The sequence below is a fragment of the Chelonia mydas genome, chromosome 23, assembly GCF_015237465.2.
Source record: "Chelonia mydas isolate rCheMyd1 chromosome 23, rCheMyd1.pri.v2, whole genome shotgun sequence".
Classification (NCBI taxonomy): domain Eukaryota; kingdom Metazoa; phylum Chordata; order Testudines; family Cheloniidae; genus Chelonia; species Chelonia mydas.
In genome coordinates this window covers 4,631,191-4,645,650 of record NC_051263.2, presented here as the reverse complement: position 1 = coordinate 4,645,650, position 14,460 = coordinate 4,631,191, and the positions used below count along the sequence as shown (strand labels likewise).

The window sequence follows — 14,460 nt, the reverse complement described above, 5'->3', positions numbered from 1 at the left end:
CTCCAGGGCTCCTCCAGCCAGATTCTGCTGCAGGTGGAGAGGGACGAGAGCTGGTTGTGGCTATCCAGAGCTTTGCTGGGAGACTGGGCTATGTTGGGGTGGGGGTGGGGGTGTAATTTGCTGGGGCGTGAGGCTAGTGGTGGTGCTATGGGCCGCCTTGCTGCAGGGTTGGGAGTGGAAGGGAGGGAGCATTGGACCGGAGGCTTCTGGCTGCAGCAGGGTGTGGGTGTCTTGTGTTTTGGAGGGGGGGGGGCGGGGAGGGGGTTAGTAGTGTTGCAGTGGAGGTGGGGAGAGCAGAGTGGGGTGCTGCTAAGGTGGGGGTGCCCCTGGGGAGCATCCTTGCTGGGGGTGATGTTCTGGGAGGGGTCTTTGAGGGGTGCTGCTCTGGATCCTTGGGGTGCATCCTTGCTGGGGGTGACGGAGGGCGCTGCTGGGGTGTGTTGCTGTGGGAGGGGGCCCAGTGTGAGCTGGGGGTGGTGCTGTGGGGAATTCCCTGGGGTGTATCCCTGCTGAGGGTGATGGGGTGATCCCAGCGTGGTCTGAGGGTGGTTCTTTGGGGAAGGTCCCTGCTCTGCATCTTTGCTGGGGGTGGGGGTTGCTGTGCTGGGACAGGGGTGTCTTTGGTGAGAGGTGGTGCTGGGGTGCCCGTGTGCATCCTGGATGGGGATGATGGGGGTGCTGCTCAGGACGGGAGGATCCCAGTGTGAGTCCTTGCTGGGGGTGGCGATTGGGGTTGGGATGGGATATCCTTGGTGTACATCCTTGAGAGGGGGTGCTGCTCTGGGGAAAGGTCCCAGTGTGAGTCCTTGCTGGGGAGGATGATGGGTGGGGGTCCCGCTCCCCGGGAGGAGGTCCCTGTTGTGTGTCCTTCCTGGGGGTGGCAGTTTGGGGCTGGGGGTGCAGCTCAGGGATCGTTGAGGGGTGCTGTTCTGGGCAGAGGGGTGCTTCTTGGGGTGGGATGGGGGTGTATCCTAGTGTGAGTCCTTACTGGGGGTGGCTTTTGGGGTTGGGGGTCTTTTGCTGGCTGGTGGGGGGGGGGCTGCTCTGGGAGGGGAATCTTTGCTGTGGGGGAGCTTGCTGGGGGTGGCGATCAGGGCTGGGGGGAGCGTGGCTCATGGGTCTTTGAGGGGTGCTGCTCTGGGCGGGGGACCCTCGGTGTGGACTCTTGCTGGGAAGGGGGAGTCCCATCGTGGCTGGGGGTGTTTTGGGGGGTGCTGCTGCGGGGTTGAGGGATCCTGCCTCTGCATCGGTGCTGGGGGGTGGGTCCCAGTGTGAGCCCTTGTTGGGGGTGCTGCTCAGGGTGGGTTTTTTTTTGGGGGGTGCCGTTCTGGGGGGGGGGCACCCCTCTCTCCAGTCCCAGCCACTCAGCCCGCCCGGCGCTGGCAGCATCAGTATGCAGTGGGGTGTGCCGGCGGCTCCCGCGGAATCCCCTCCCCCGGCCCCCCGCCCCGCCGCTCACAATGTCCGCTAATCACCATCGGAAAGGCGGGGCGGCCGGGCTGGGGAGCGCGGGGTGCGCGGAGCCCGCCGGAGAGGAGCCGGGACCCGCCGGGCGCCCTCCGTGCAGCCGGGGCAGCCCCAGGGAGCGCGGCGCCGGGGGCGGGCGGCCGTGCGGGGTGGGGGGGGTCTATGGAGGCGCCTGCCGGCTGCTGCCCCCAGCGCCCCGAGGCCACGGCGGATGGTCACCCCCCCGCGGGAAGGAAAGGAGCCGCCCGCAGCAGCAGCTACAGCGGCCCGGGCACCTGCCCCTTTGCCCTGGGATCCTGCCATGCCAGCCGGGTAACTCCCCCGCCTTCTGCCCCTCGGGGGGGGGGGGGGGCGCTGAGTGAGTGAGTGGGGGGCTGGAGAGAAGGGGTGCAGGGGGGTGAGTATGTAGGGCAGGTTGCATGGGGTTGGGGGGCTGGATAGAAGGGGTGCAGGGGGCTGAGTATGTGGGGCAGGTTGCATGGGGTTGGGGGGCTGGATAGAAGGGGTGCAGGGGGTGAGTATGTGGGGCAGGTTGCATGGGGTTGGGGGGCTGGATAGAAGGGGTGCAGGGGGTGAGTATGTGGGGCAGGTTGCATGGGGTTGGGGGGCTGGATAGAAGGGGTGCATGGGGTTGGGGGCTGAAAGAAGGGGTGCAGGGGGTGAGTATGTGGGGCAGGTTGCATGGGGTTGGGGGGCTGGATAGAAGGAGTGCATGGGCTCGGTGTGGTGGGCATGGGGCTGAGGGTGCCCGGGACTCAGGGTCTGGAGAGAAGGGATGCAGGACGCTGTTGGGGGCAGGGGCTTGGCTGGGGGTTGCATGGCTGGAATGTTGTTATCTGGGGGTATGGGAATGAGTGGGGTCTGGATAAAAGGGGGTGTAGGGAGCTGAATGGGGGCCAGGGGTGCATAGCTGGGGTTGTGGGGTGTCGCATGGATGATGGGGTATTGGGTGTATGAGAGTTGAGGGGGTCTGCATAGAGAGAGGGCTGGGGGCTGTGTGTGGGGGGCAGTGGGTGTGTGGATGAGGGGGTCTAGGGAGTGCATGAGTGGGGGGATCTGGGGGCTGAATATGTAGGCAGAGGGTGCTATGGGGTTCATATCTGCTGGGGGAGCCAGGTAGGGATGCACCTATGTTGGGGTGCATGGGGGCCATGGAGGGGCTATGTGTGTAGGTGCAGGGGGGTCTGTCAAGGGCTGGTGAGGGGCTGCTCCTCCCTGGTTCCAGAGAACATGGAATTGACAGCAATGGGGTGGGGGGATGCCCTAACCTGTGGGTCCCCTAACTTTAGCTGCACAGGAGGGGGCTCTGGGTCAGGATATTTGCATGAAATGGACCTGGCCTCGCCCTAGCATCTAAACCTCCCTTTGCTCCCATCCGTGCACCCACGTCTGTCTCCATCCCATGCACTCTCATACCATAAAACCCTCCACCCCAGCTGCCCTGGGAGGGAGGGGGCAACAGAGCCCCTGCAAAGAAATCTGCTCAGGCACATCCTGTGGGGTGTAAAAAGTGCCCCCCCTCCCCCAATCAGCACTGATATGCAGTTGTTGATCTGGGAAACTTCCTCCCCTACCCACCCACTTCTCCCCCTAGATGTTGGGGGAGAGCCCAGCTCTGCCCCATTGGCTGCTGGGTTGGCATCTTCTCCTCCCCACCTGGCAATGGATGTGGGGGGGCAGGGGGAGCAGGACTGTTTTGGGCTTTGAATGTGAATCCCCCATTCTCCCTCTGTGCTAGGCTGGATCCATTGTGGGAGCAAAGATCCAGAGCAAGGGGTCTAGTGAGTGAGCATTGTGCTTGGGGTGTGTGTGTGTGGGGTGGGGCTCGGAGACAGCGAGGGTCTTAGCCCAGAGCCCCAGCCCTGCTCTCTGAGCTCCGGGCCCCTCTACCTCACCGGGAGTGCAGAGCCGGCCAGAGAGCAGCCTGAGCTCAGCCATTATAGCCACAAACCTCATCCTCCACGGCATCCATCCCATTCCCCGGACTCGCACCCTCCTTCCCTAGCCCGTCTGGGGCAGATGGTGGAGAGAGACTGAGCCAGAACTCCTGGGTTCTCTGCCGCTGATCCCTCCCAGTCTGTCTAAGGAGTGGGACTGTCGGGCTGTGGAGGGAGGGCGGCCCCCCGTGGCTGGGAGCGAGTGAGGCTGTGATGTAGTCCCATTGGAGTGCAGGGGGTGAGAAGAGATGTAGGGTGAATGGGGGGTGAGGGGAGCTCTCCTAGGTGGATCCCAGAACTCATGCCCTGGGGGGCAGTTCAGGATCATCTCCCCTCTTCTCCAGGGCTTTGCTAGAGTTTGACACTCTGGGGTTGGCAGAGCATCAGCGCTTGCTCCCGGAATCTGGAGTCTCCCCAGCCTCAGAGGGACCTGTGGTGGGATAACTGTGGGGTGCCTTCGTCTGCTTTCCGGACAGCACATGGGTTGCTGGGTTTCTCAGCTTTGGCTCTTCCTGCCTCTGGAAAGGAAGGGTCGAGATCTGACTGTTCTGTGCTGGAAGGGACCGTTCTGATCTGACCTCCTGCATCGCACAGGCCAGGGAATCTCGCCCGGCGATCCTTGCCTCCAGCCCAGATCCGGGGGGGAGCTCGAGCAGAGCATTTAGAAAGAGACGTCCCATCTCGGTGTAGACTCGGAGCAGCAGAGAATCCACCCTGTCCCGAGGGGGGCTGTTCCTTGCGTTAATCTCCCTTCCCTGTTACAAACGTGCACCTTAGTTCCTGTCTGAGTTTGTCCAGCTGCCGCTCCCAGCCGTGGTAAATGGACAGAGAGCTGAGTTGGGGTTGAGAGAAGGAACCAGAGAATGTGCCTGGCTGTGCCTGGGGCTTGTCTGTCCTAGAACTGGGGAAGACCTGCTGGATTCTACCAAGTCCATCCCAGGGCTGGTCTCTACAATCTAATCTCCAGACCTTAATCTGGGCTCCCCCACTCACTACCCCTGCCCCTGCCCCTGCCCCACCACCTGCTAGTCCTGATCAAATGCCCAACAGCTACCACCCTCCTCTACAGCCCTCTTGAAAGTCCAGGGCACTTCCCTCCCCACCCAGATGTGAATTTCCAGGGAGATTTTCCCCTGTTCAGTGTCTGATGCCTCTGAAAGTCACTGGGAGTTTGGCACTTGGTTGCCTTTTTTGCGTTTGAAAATGGACCCCTCCCTTATTACCCAAAAGAGGTGAGAGGCCCAGGAGGACAGCTAGAGCTGAGAGGAATAGAGAAGGAGGCTTTGGGAAAGGAGTGGGGTCTAGTGGTTAGAATAGTGGGGTCTGGGAGTCAGGACTCTTGGGTTCTGTTCCCAGCTCTGGGAGGGGCGTGGGGGCTTACAGCAGTGGGGGGCTGGGAGTCAGGACTCCTGGGTTCTGTTCTAGATTCTGTCACTGGAATCGCTGCGGCACCTTGGGCCAGTCAGTTGGTCTGTTCCTGTTTCCTGAGTTGCGAAGCATGGATGCCCACCTAACCCCGTAGGGTGGCTGTGCGGCTTTGCTGCTGTGTGTCAAGTGCTTGGAGATCCTCAGAGGGGGAGTTGCTATGGATGTGACCTGCACGTTTGTGGCAATGACTCAGCTAGCATGCGTATATAACACAGCTCGGCCGTGGGTCATAGCCCCTGTACTGCTGAGAGCTTGGGGAGATTCTCCTTGAGCTCAAGTGTCAATGGGGGTGGTTGGGGGAGTGGATCTGAGGGCATAAGATAATGCAGCAATGTGGGAGCCGGCCGGGGTCTATTCAGTTTCATGCAACAGCCCTAGAAAGATCAGCTGTGAGTCTGTGGGCAACATCTTTGCTGCCGGTGATGCTGCAGGAGGCAGAGTGGGGCTGGAAATGGAGGATGGAGCACAGGGTACGCAGTTTTGCTGCTGGCTGCTAGAAAAATCCCCAGGGCCTGGGAGGAAGGATTCCAAGGGGACCCAGGAGCTCTGCTGTCTGTGGAAGGCAGATCCAGCTAAGTTGGTGTACCAGATTGGAGTGGTCTGGTGTAGATCCCCAAGGGGACATCGCAGACTGACTGTCCTGGGGAATCTTTATTAAAGGTCTTTGAGTTTCGCTTTAATAGTTGGGACCTAATTGCATCAGAGGGGCCCCTTCTCTGCTGCCCAGTTTGAGTCAAGGGAGTACATTTTTTGATCCCGCCTCTGCCACCCTCCCTTACTCCCTCCCCGTCCCAAGTTCTCCCATGAGGTCTCATCTATGGGGCTGCGAACTCCCAGGGTGGAACGTGGCTCGTGGGGATGGCTCCGTGGTCTCAGATTTTGCACCTAGTTTTTCCTAATGCTCATCCGTCGCCCTGCGCCGTCTGCAAACCCTCCAGCCACCAAACAACAAGCTGATGGGCAAATATCAACCCCTGCTCCCCGCCGGGGGAAAAAACCCCGAGTCCGAGAGTTTAAAAGATGGAACTGATCGCCCCAAGCCCCCCTCCAGCGTCCGCCTGGGGCCTGTGTTGCAAGTGGCAGGCTGGCATTGGTATGCACAAAGCAGCCTTCCTATTGATGAGCTCAATTTGATATGCGTGAGAGGTGTGGGCTTGGATTGGTATGTGCGAGAGGGTGCGAGTGCGGTGGGGCGTGCGTTCGGATCGGTATGCATGTGTGCGTGTGGCGGGGACGTGGGCCAGAGTAGGTCTGTGGCTGCGGGCGGGTGGAGGCTGGTGTTATGCTGGGGGAAAGCAAAGCACCTCTCCCAAACCTTGCTGTCTTCTGCATCCAAGCACCCAGGCCTGGAGGGAGGCGTGCTTCGTGCTGGAGAGAGATCCGCAGGCTGGTGGCAAGGGCACCAGGAGACGAGCCCCAAACGCAGAGGCAGATGTGGCGGCTGGGTCTGACTCGCACCAGGGTGGCAGAGGGGCGCATGCAGGCCTGGCAGGCGCGATTGGCAGCAGCAGATGCTGTCTGGGAATGAATCTGCTGTGGACACGTGAGGCCAGATTTTTCCAAGGTGCAGTTTGGACATTTTATCTTTACATGAGTTTGTGGCAGTGGACGCAGATCGGTCAGTTTTCCATTCTGCAACCGGTGCTCAGATGCCCAGAAGCTGTTTGTTATGTTTGTGTTACCTGCAAGATAAAAAACAAACGAACAAATTTGTGTTTAATTTAAATGAGGAACAATCTCAAAGCCATTTAAATGTTCTAGTTCACCCACTTTTTAATCCCAACACTTCAGCATGTTTTTAAAAGTCCTTCCTGACCTAAGCTTCCATTTATTATGATTGGGGGTCTATAGATACCACCCTAATATTAATTAGTTAATCAGATGTGTGGTCCCTAGGCATTGTTACAAACAGATTGAAGAGAGTCTTGGTAACCCAGAACTAGCTTTGGTTTAACTTCGTAGCAGATGACGATAAAAAAAAAAAGGAAAAATATTGTCTCTCTTCCCTGCTGTTTGGGGAAAGTACTCCTGAAAATAATTTGTGCAAAAGATCTATTGCTTTACCGAATGGAAACATGTCCTGTGGTATTTCTGATGGGAAAATAGAGATTTTGAGTTCCCCGGACTTGGAAAAGAACTCTTCTTAACCTCTGCAGGTTTGTACTGAATGCTGTGGATTTTAATTATAACTCCCGCTCGGGAGCCTGCAGTAATTGAGCTAAATTCATGTCATAGTTTATGCTAATATTTTTGCAATTAGGGGCTTTTAGAAAGATCTCTCTCCAACGCTTCTAGCTTCTTGCCTTGTTGTTATCAGAGTCTTTTTTGTTGTTTTTTTAAAAATTTTTTTCTCCTTGCAACAAACTTGGGGCTGTGGGAGACACGTTGGATGGGAAAGGTTTGTGTGTGAAGATAACAGGCTGTTTCATTCATGCATCTGAGGCGTGATTTTTTTATTGAAGTGCCCACACCGTGGTGATAGAGAATAACCTCTGCCAGGTGCTATTCAAGCTTCCCTCTGCATCCTAGGGCATCTGATGGTTTGCACAGTCCCTATCTGTCCATCGCTCTGCCCCGTGCTTATGCTAGTGCAAAGTGCGTACAAAATGCCCTCGCTTTGCACTGGTGTAAATGCACGAAGGCGTAGGCTGATGGGAGAATCGGAGCCCTCTGTATCAAGGCAAAGTAGTAATTAAAAAAAAACCTGGGGAAAGGTGCTGCATTGGGGGCTCGAAGGGTAGATTCTCTTTCCTGATTCTCAGAGCGGGTACAGGCTGGGAAAACCTCACATACCCCTCTTCCCTTGACTCTGCCCCATAAAGGAAGCTCCATCTCCTCTTTGGTCTCTCCGCTGAGCCTGCCTGTAAAGCTGATGACGGGGAGTTGGTGGCTTATAAGATGTGGGCATTTCACAGGGGGCAGCGCCTTTCAGAGTGACTTCTGGCCTTCAGCTTTCAGGATCCACGGCTGCAAAACTCTTAGCCAAATATCCTGTTTCTGAGCAGTCCCGTTTCGTGGTGTCTGTTTGTTTTTTAACTCCGGGGGCCTGTAGCAAAAAGCGGCCAAGAGTTCACACAGCTCCTTAGAGTATTAGCAGCACCGGCACCATGGATTTCAGATTGCAGCTTGCAGCAGGGTCCTGCTGGCGATCATCGGCAGTGCTTTCCAGGTAACAGGAAGTGAAGCTCTTGTGATTGGCAGCTCATCTATAAGTCCCAGTTCTGCCCAGATGCAGGATGCCTCCTGTAGATTCATAGAGTTTAAGGCCAGAAGTCCATCTACTGTGACTTCCTAGGGGTTTTTTGCCTTCTTCTGCCCCGTGGGGCACGGATCACTTGCTGGAGGATTCTCTGCACCTTGAAGTCTTTTTAACCCACGATTTGAGGACTTCAGTAGCTCAGACATAAGCTAGGGGTTTGTTACAGGAGTTGGTGGGTGAGATTCCATGGCTTGCATTGTGCAGGAGGTCAGACTAGACTATCATAATGGTCCCTTCTGACCTTAAAGTCTATGATTCTATGATTCTAAATACCCCAGGCCAGAGAAGTCATAGCTACATAGGACTGGAAGAGACCTCCTGGGTCATCAAGTACAGTCACGGGCAACCCCATCGTATAATCCTGTTCATGAATTTATGAAGCCCTGTCTTCAAACTAGTTAGGTTCTTTGTCTCCCTCCCCCCCGCCGGGTCCAGTTACCCATGTTTTGAGCCCGGTCACTTGTGTCAGACTAATGTTTCTCTTCCAGAAACACACCCTGTCTTCATCTAAAGCCAGCGAAAGATGGAAAATCCACCTCTTCTCTTGGGAGTTAGTTCCACCTGCCCTCCTTGTTAAATGCATGAGCCTTATTTCTAACCTGAATTTGTCTGGCTTCAGCTTCCAGGCACTAGTTTTTGTTCTGCCTTCCTCCGCTAGATTGTAGAGCCCTTTAGTACCTGGGATTGTCTCCCCATGAAGGTGCTGATACGCTATAATCAAGCCACCTCTCAATCTTCCCTTTGATAAATTAAAGAGATTGAGTTCTGTCAGACTCTTGCGATCAGACCTTTTCTCCATCCCTCGGATCGGTCACCGGAGCTGACTGCAGTATCCAGTATCGGTCTCATCCAGCCTGTACGCAGAGGGAAAATCACGTCCCCGCTTCTACTCACTACTTCCCTGTTTAAACATCCAAAGATCGCATTGGCCCTTTTCGCCCCAGCATCACACTGGGGGCTCTTGTTGAGTTGTGTCCACCACTCTGACCTCTCAATCCCTTCCAGAACGGGCCTTGAAGGTGCTCGGTCCCTGGAAGAACTGGGTTCTCAGTTCTTAAAGGTGCAGCCCCAACACCTGGTCAGTTACGCTGCCAAGGAAGTTTGTACGACAATGGTATCTTTCTTGCTGATGAATCTGATATTTTGCTGCTGCTCTCTCCCTCTTAAAATCCCAGCTCCTGAAATCACGCCATTACGTGAGAATCTCTTCTTTCATTTAGAAAAAGAAGCATGTTTCTAGCCCTTAGGGCATCAGAGAAGATTTTGAAAACATAATTCCTAAAGGCTCAAAACCCAGAAGGAAAATAAAAAGAACCCTGTATTTATTCAAAAAAGAACTGGATAATTTCATGGAGTGATAGATCCACCAGGGGCTATTAGCCAGGATGGGCAGGGATGGTGTCCCTGGCCTCTGTTTGCCAGAAGCTGGGAATGACAACAGGGGATGGATCACTTGATGATTCCCTGACCTGTTCATTCCCTCTGGGGCACCTGGCACTGGCCACTGTCGGGAGACAGGACACCGGGCTAGATGGACCTTTGGTCTGACCCAATCTGGCCTTTCTTATGTTCTTATTTCTTTATTTATTTTAAATCTCAGGATTATTTAAGCTGGTTTCAGCATTTTGTCTGGGCAGGTACATGCCCTTTGACCGTTTGGGTCAAAGCTAATTGAGGCTAGGTGGGAAACGGTTTTCCCATCTCCTGAGAATTTTCTAGATTTCAAAAGAAAAATAAAAAAATAAAAATAAAAAATTAATCCTCAATTGGGACAAAAAGTCAAAATCTCAAAAATTTCCACAACGCAAAACAAAAAAAATTTCAGTTTGGGTTACTGAAATATTTTGTTCCAATTTTTGCCTTTTTTGTGTGTGTGTCTCTCTCTCCTTTGTCTTTGAGTCCCATCGATCAGTTTAACAGTGACAATGGGGCCGAATAAAGTCTTTCAATCACTTTGTCTTGTACGTAAGAACGACCAGGCTGGGTCAGACCAAAGGTCCATGTAGCCCAGTAACCTGTCTTCTGACCATGGCCAATGCCAGATGCTTCAGAGGGAATGACCAGAACAAGTGATCCATCCCCCGTCGGCCCATTCCCAGCTTCTGGCAAACAGAGGCTAGGACACCAGCCCTGCCCACCCTGGCTAATAGCCATTGATGGACCTATCCTCCATGAATGTATCTAGTTCTTTCTTGAACGCTGTTATAGTCTTGGCCTTCACAACATCCTCTGGCAAGGAGTTCCATAGGTTGACCGTTGTGTGAAAAAATACTTCCTTTTGTTTGTTTTAAACCTTCTGCCTATTAATTTCATTTGGTGACCCCTAGTTCTTGTGTCATGAGAAGGAGTAAATAACACTTCCTTATTTACTTTCTCCACACCAGTCATGATTTTATAGACCTCTATCATATCCCCCCTTAGTCGTCTCTTTTCCAAGCTGAAAAGTCGCCAGCCTTATTAATCTCTCCTCATAGTACCAGCTTTATAGCTTTGTTTATCTTTAAACCTCTTTGTTCTGTGTCATTCTTCGCCATCTCTATCCAATGCTGTGACGAAGTGGGAATGTTCTTAATGTTTTCTCTGAATACTGTGTGGGCGCCTCAATTTCCCCTGTGCATTTCTTAAGTATCTAGGTGATTGGATAAGGGTGTGTGATTGTTGCAGAGCCCTAGAGGGCAGGGGTGTGCAGAAGAGAATGGCCAACACCCTGTCTCCTGGCACCTGATAGCCTGGGCCCCTCCCCTGCAAGGTGCCAACTGAAGGTGTTAGAGAACAAAGAGACCAGGTGGCCTCCTTACCTGGGAAAGAGCCAAAGGCCAGAGGCAGGGCTAGAGGGAGTTTTCAGTTTGGAGCTCGCTGGGGAGATGCGGGGAGGCCCAGAACCTCCAAGATGGACCTGACTGAGGGGTCCTGTTTTCTGTACCTACAAGTTCTGTTTTAGACCATGTTCCTGTCGTCTAATAAACCTTCTGTTTGATTGGCTGGCTGAGAGTCATGGTGAATCTCAGGAAGTGCGGAGTGCAGGGCCCTGACTCCCTCTCACTCCATGACGATGCATCCTTGGTCTTCCTCTATTTCTGGTTCCTTACACTCTGATTAGTATCATCACGTGTGGTATCCTATCTGTGTCCACTCCTGACGCGTATCCAGACCATCACAACCGTCCTTCTTGAATGTTCTGGAACAGTGTCAATTAAGTTACATTTCAAAATGAAAACCTGAAACTTTTTGTTCAGAAAATGTCAAAATGGCGTGCTTGAAAAAAGTTCCAAAATTGTCCAACTTTTTTTCAAGATGGGAAATTCATCAAAACCGACCCTTTCCCGCATTTTCGGTTTGTAGCACTTAAATCTACATTTTTCAGGGGGGAAAGCATTCATCAAAATTCCAGCATCATCAGCTGCTAATGAAAGGGTGAGCTGGGGTGTGTATGCATGAGACAAACTCTTAAGAAAGAAGAGTCCTGAGTTTCAGTCTCCAACCAGTCTGTAACTTCCGCACTTGCTAATGCTGAACTGTGTAAAAATGCAAATTCGGGTAGGATTGAGCATAGTAGCCATCACATCAAATTGCTTCAGTGTCAAGCAGAAAGTTCTTTATACTTTTGCCCATTGTAACATCCCATGGCAATGAGTTCCACAGGTTAATTGTGCAGTGTGTGAAAAAATATGTCCTCTTATTTGTATGAAACCTGCTGCCTATTAATTTCCTTGGGTGCCCCCGGTTTTTTGTATTCTGGGAAAGGGTAAATAACACTTCTATAGTCATTTTTCCCACACCATTTATGATTTTATAGACCTCTATCATATCCCCCCCTTAGTTGTCTCTTTCGTGCCTTGAACAGATGTTTTCAGAGAACTAGCCAGGATGACTCCAAGATCTTTCTTGAGTGGTAACAGCTGATTTAGACCCCATCATTATATATGTATAGTTGGGATTATTTTTTTCCAGAGTGCATTACTTTGCACTTATCAGTGTTGAATTTCATCTGCCATTTTGTTACCCTGTCACCCTGTTATGTGAGATCCATTTTTAACTCTTTGCAGTCAGCTTTGGATTTAACTATCTTGAATAATTTTGTGTCATCTGCAAACTTTGCCACCTCACTGTTCACCCTCTTTTCCAGATCATTAATGAATAAGTTAAACAGTACGAGGCCCAGAACAGATTCTGGGGGGGACCCCACTGTTAACTCTCCATTGTGAAAACTGACCATTTATTGCTACCCTTTGTTTTGTGTCTTTTAACTGGTTACTGATTCATGAGAGAACCTTCCCTTCTTATCCCATGACTGCTTACTTTGCTTAAGAGCATTTGGTGAGGGGCCTTGTCAAAGGCTTTCTGAAAGTACAAGTACATTATGTGGACTGGATTACCCTTGTCCACATGTTTGTTGACCCCCCTCAAAGAATTCTAGTAGATTGGTGAGACATGATTTCCCTTTACAAAAGCCGTGTTGATTCTTCCCCAACAAATTGTGTTTGTCTATGTGTCTGAGAATTCTGTTCTTTAGTATAGCTTCTAACAGTTTGCCCAGTACTGAAGTTAGGATCACCTCTGGTGCCTTTTTTAAAAAAATCAGCATTACATTAGCTCTCCACCAGTCATCTGGTACAGAGGCTGATTTCAGTGATAGGTTACGTACTACAGATAGGAATTCTGCAGTTTTGTAGTTGAGTTTCTTCAGAACTCTTGGGTGAATCCCATCTGGTCCTGGTGACTTATTGCTGTTTAATTTGTGAATTTGTTTTAAAACCTCTTCGACTGACATATCAGTGTGTGATGGTATCCCATACGGTCGGTCCCTAAACCTCTGACTGCCATAAGCCGGGACGGGATGGATCACTTGATAATTCCCCTGTTCTGTTCATTCCCACTGAAGCATCTGTCACTGGCCACTGTTGGAAGACAGGATCCTGGACTGTTGGGCTGACCCAGTATGGCCATTCTTATGTTCTTATTTGTCATCCAAAAAGAATAGCTCTGATGTGGGTCTCTCCCCCACATGCTCTGCAGTGAAGACGGATGCAAAGAATTCATTTAGCTTCTCTGCAATGGCCGTGTCTTCTCTGAGTGCTCCTTTAGCACCTCCGTTGTCCGGTGGCCCCTCTTGATTGTTGGGCAGGCTTCCTGCTTCTGATGTACTTAAAAAAAAAAAAAAAAAAAAATTTGGACAGTTTTTGTGTCTTTAGCAAGTTTCTTCTCAAATTCTTTCTTGGCCTGCTTTATTATCCTTTAACACTTACCCTGCTGGAGTTTGTGTTCCTTCCTTTATCCTTGGTAGGATTTGAATTCCAGATTTTAAAGGATGCTTTTGCCTCTAACAGCCTTTATTACTCGGCTGGTTAGCATGGAGGTATTCTTCTGGTCCTCTTATTGTCCAGACTGGGGCGGTTAAGGTGCGACCACCTTTCTGTATGGACAAAGCCTGACTGGAAGGAAGTCTTCTGGGCAGGGACTGCCTTTGTGTTCTGTGTTTGTACAGCCCCTGGCATGACGGCTTGGTCCATCACTCGGGTGCCTAGGTGTTACCATAATACACCTAACGGTGTTAAAATGTACACAGTGGGGTCCTGCTCCAAGGCAAGGGCTCTCAGGTGTTACCATAATACACCTAATAGCAATTAGTATGCATGGCACAATGGGGTCCTGCTCCATGACTGGGGGCGCCAAGGGGCTACCGTAATACACCTAATAGCAATTAGTATGCATAGTGCATGGTGCAATAGAGTCCTGATCTCTGATTAAGGCTTCTAGATGCTGTGGTTATACAAATAATTATTATTAATAATAGGGCTGCTCTGGGTATAAATTGGGACCAACTTTATCTCCCTGAGTCCTGTCTGGAACCTGAGTGCACTGAGATGGCCAGAAATCTCGCTCTGTTTCTCTAGTCCTAACTCTCAGTCCCCACTTGCTGTAACAGTCACTGCAACGTAGCCAAGTGGCTCGGCAGCAGTTCTGCAGAAAAGGACCTAGGGGTTACGGTGGCCGAGAAGCTGGATATGAGTCAACAGTGTGCCCTTGTTGCCAAGAAGGCCAACAGCATTTTGGGATGTATAAGTAGGGGCATTGCCAGCAGATCGAGGGACGTGATTGTTCCCCTCTATTCGACATTGGTGAGGCCTCATCTGGAGTATTGCGTCCAGTTTTGGGCCCCACACTACAAGAAGGATGTGGAAAAATTGGAAAACGTCCAGCGGAGGGCAACAAAAATGATTAGGGGACTGGACCACATGACTTATGAGGAGACGCTGAGGGAACTGGGATTGTTTAGTCTGCAGAAGAGAAGAATGAGGGGGGATTTGATAGCTGCTTTCAACTACCTGAAAGGGGGTTCCAAAGAGGATGGATCTAGACTGTTCTCAG

At 52.0% G+C, this 14,460-nt stretch overlaps 1 protein-coding gene across 3 annotated transcripts in view; it reads left to right on the top strand.

Moving 5' to 3' along the window:
• Positions 1 to 1,523: 1,523 nt before the first annotated feature.
• Positions 1,524 to 14,460, top strand: part of NPAS1 (neuronal PAS domain protein 1) — a 99,711-nt gene continuing 86,774 nt past the window's right edge. For 2 of the 3 annotated variants that reach the window (XM_037884659.2, XM_037884658.2), the window contains exon 1: positions 1,524 to 1,779. The gene's annotated coding sequence lies outside the window, so the exon portion shown is untranslated. Of the gene's footprint in view, positions 1,780 to 6,001; positions 6,397 to 14,460 lie in introns of those variants that run through there. The other variant, XM_043534544.1, reaches the window with a different exon arrangement.